This window comes from Arachis ipaensis, chromosome B09 (genome assembly GCF_000816755.2).
Source record: "Arachis ipaensis cultivar K30076 chromosome B09, Araip1.1, whole genome shotgun sequence".
NCBI lineage: Eukaryota > Viridiplantae > Streptophyta > Magnoliopsida > Fabales > Fabaceae > Arachis > Arachis ipaensis.
Genome location: NC_029793.2, coordinates 2091840 through 2095967, shown reverse-complemented (window position 1 = coordinate 2095967; position 4128 = coordinate 2091840). Strand labels below are relative to the sequence as shown.

The 4128-nt window shown below is 28.1% G+C and overlaps 1 long non-coding RNA gene across 1 annotated transcript in view; it reads right to left on the bottom strand.

The window, feature by feature from the left end:
- The window catches only part of LOC110267308, a 24663-nt gene continuing 21812 nt past the window's right edge, over positions 1278-4128 (bottom strand). The window contains exon 3 of the long non-coding RNA XR_002354785.1: positions 1278-1395. This is a non-coding gene — a long non-coding RNA (uncharacterized LOC110267308). The remainder of the gene's footprint in view (positions 1396-4128) is intronic.

Sequence of the window (4128 nt, the reverse complement as noted above, 5' to 3'; positions counted from 1 at the left end):
ATATTCTATTTTATTCTATTTTTATAATAATTAAAATTGTGATTAAATATGCATAATTTAATAATTATCTACCAATATTTTTTCCTACGACCAATCTGGTCAATAAGATGATAACTTATCATTACACCAAGCAGGAAAGAAGAATTTTTTGACAAGAAGGTGGTTAAATAAATATTCTTCACACCAATAAGACAATTCCACATGCTTTATAAAAATTTATATATTTTTAAAAGAAAAATATCATAGGCAACATCCCATTTAATTATTATTTCCAAAGGCATGTTTTCTTTTAAGTGTACCATCACATTCTCTTGTGCAGCATTTAATTATTATTTCCAAAGGCGTTCATTTTTTTCCCAGATAAGTAGATATTATTTGTTGATTGCCATAGATAAGTGTTTTTAATCTTTCTTAGAACTTATCGATATATATATGTATATGACTTGTCAAAATTAAATGGTTGAGATTGACCCTTTTATTTTGGCACCAAATTTGACCAAACCTGGTCTAAAATCTAAAATGAAAATTATAAGTGGATTGATTCTAATATTAAGTTAGGAATTTTTCAGTCTGACCAATTATTAAGCTGGTTGGAATCATAAAACTACATCAAAATAAAATATGCTTTAAAGTTTAAACATCATTCTCTTAATTATTAATGCTTACAACATACCTATAATTAGTGCAGATACCCCATGTTTTGGGGCTCAAATTTGGCCATCATCTTCGATAATCAATCTATCACTGTTTGGAGAATTCTGAACTTATCTTCCAAATGTCCACCCATTATTTAATTATATGACATATAATTGATAATTAGTTGGATTAAAAATAAAAATTCTATTTACGTGCCGGCTTATGCTAACAAGCTTAAATAAATCACTCTCATTGTTATTATTATTTTGAGTAAAGTATTGTTTTTGTCCCTACATTTGGGGTGAATCCTATTTGTGTCCCTAACGTTTAAATCGTCCTATTTTTATTTCTAACTTTTATAAAAGTGATTCAATGTTATCCTGCTGTCAATTACACATCATGAGCGCTTTAGTTTGAGTTTTAAAAATCTCTTTTTGAAGTTAGAATACAAATGTCTGGGATAGAATTGATGATCTACTCCAAAAAATAGCTCATCAAATGTTGAAACTAATTCCTACAACATTTACATAATTCACTTTTCTAGGGACATAATTGAATTTAAACACAAATAGATGGTATAATATTAAAATCGAACACATTCAAGTGAGACTTAATTGAGAATGAATACATTCAAGTGAGAATAATTGAAAAATATAATCTGATTTGTTAGTATAATTGATAGTAGGATAATATTGAGTCACTTTTATAAATGTTAAAGATACAAATAAGATAATTTAAACGTTAAAAATACAAATAAAACTTACCCAAAAACGATACTTTACTCTATTATTTTTATGCATGTGATGTTCTATTTCTAAAAGGGTTTGCTTGTGTGTCATAGCTACGCAATCTAATTAATGTTGAATAATGGGCTACACACTAATGTTACACATTGCATTCTCTCACATCAATTTATATAAATATATTTTCATAAAAAATATATATAAATATGTTGAAAAGAAAATTTCAAATGCTCAAAGACATGATTGAGAACGGTTGGGAGTGTGTAAATTATGAACAAAACTAGGTCAGCATGGTGGTCCAGGTATATTATTAATTATGGGTTGATTAAAACTTCAATCACACTCTATATTGCTCCTTTTTGGATTAAAAACAAAATTAATAATAATAATATTTTTGGTTTTACTCAACTCGATAGACCATATAATAATAGGAGCTTCTTTCTCTGCTGTTATATATTAGGACATACACTATACGAAAAATGAGCATTTTTTAATGGCTAATAAAAATAATAATTTTAGTAGGCTATTTACGAGCACTGAATATTAATAAAGTGTAAAAAAATTAAAAGAGAATTATTATTCGTTTAAATGTTATAATTCGGCTATATACGATATAAACTAGTTATTAATAACGGGCATCAAAAGAAATATTATAACATTCGATATGTCATTATTTTCTATTAAAATGAATTATTTATTTAAAGATATAACTGCTGATACTTCATTCCACTTTATTCCAGATATAAAAAAGAAGTAAAACATTTATTTAAGACATTGCAATTTATAAAGTATATTATTTATTTACTAACGACGTATCCACCTCTTATTTTTTTTATTATTATTTACTGGCAAATGAGTTATACACGACCAACTTAGGAGTGGCAATGGGTAGAGTAGGGTAGGGTTTGGATCCAACCCTAACTCTACCCGCGGGTTGAGATTTTTATATAAACTCAACTCTACCCTACTCGCAAGTTGAGAATATCCCAACCCTAATCCTACCAACTCTTAACCCGCGGGTACCCGACCCTACCCGCGAGTTACAAAAAATATACAACATTATTATATAACTTTATGATAATTTAAAATAGAACTGATTTTTATGTAAAAAAATATTAAATTATCAATTAATGATTTTCTTTTGGTGGCTAAGGATCTTTTACATTTAGTGAGAGGTCTTTGATTCAATATCCACTTAAAACATATTTTTATATAAGTATATAATATAAACATATATAGAGTGCGGATTGATCGGGTAGGGTTGAAGCTCAACCCGCACCCTATCCGACCCGCACGAGAACCCTACCCTACCCACTGCGAATCAAGTTGGCAACCCTACCCGAACAGGTGGGATCGAATTGGATACCTACGAATAGAGTACATATTGCCAGACCAACTTTCACAAAAACAAATCCATATATAATTATTGACTGTCGTTGAATTTTTTCTTTTTCGGTTACACATGTTAAAATTATATTTAAACATTTTAAAATACTATGACCATAAAAAAATAAAATAAAATAAAAATACATATCTGAAACTAGTTACTACTTAGTGACCAACAATTAACTTATATGGTTTGAGTTAATTCACTTATCTAGTTAAATAACGTCAAAAATTTAAATATTTTATTATCTTAATATATATAATTGAAAATTAAGTTTGTTTGTGTGTGTTTTATATATTATTAAAATATTATTAAAATGAGTATTTGAAAACTCCCCTTCATTTTTAATATTTAATTTTAAAAATATTTAGTTAGTCACATAATTAATATTTATCAAAATTTGATAAACTAATTATACGCAAAAATAACAAAAACAGAAGGGAAAAAAAGATTATACAAGAGAACGAGAGCAAACAAATTAATACTTCTTTATAATTTTAATAAAATATCTGACAATTATTTCGAAAGCATAACGAAACTCCAAGAAAAAAACACTCAATCCGACTTCTAATTTTTTTTTTTTTTGACTGATTAGTCCTGTACTAAAAAAAATAACATTGAATTTTTTTTGCACAAAAATTTCGTCCTTTCGAGTTAATTATCAGGGTCGAATTAAATTTTTTTTTGTCAAAGATCTCGTTATCTTTTGAATTAATTGTCAGAACTGTTTTAGGTTTTTGTCTAAGAATTAATACTCTCTGACCGTATTTAATTAATTTGATTTAAAAGTTTGCTACAATCTTAAATGTATTCCACAATAACCATAACAAAATTTAAATAATACATTAACTTAAAAATACATAAAGATAAAATTTAACATGCTCCTATCATTATTAGTCTTAATTAATTAATTAACTAAAAAAACAAAAATAATAATTAAAAGAAAATCCAAAGAGATAGAAACTCTTATCTTTTTCTCTTCATTAAATTCCTTCCCTATATATATATATCAAAGTCATACAAATCATAACCTTCATTATTCATTCCTCAAATCCTACAACAACACACCAGAAACATCGAGAGAGAGAGAGAGAGAGAGAGAGATCATGGACATGGGTGGCCTTCAAAGATCCGCAGTATCTTTCAGAAGACAAGGCTCTTCTGGTCTTGTTTGGGATGATAAGCTCGTATCTGGTGAATTGAACAAAATCAACAAACAAGAACAAGATCAAGATCATAATCAAAAAGACCATGCCTTATCCATCAAAACCAACTCTGCTGGATTTCGCACCAGAAAACAAGAGCCGGCGGCGGTAGACCCTCCGTCTCCCAAGTTATCTGGCTGCGGATTCTGTGGCGGTT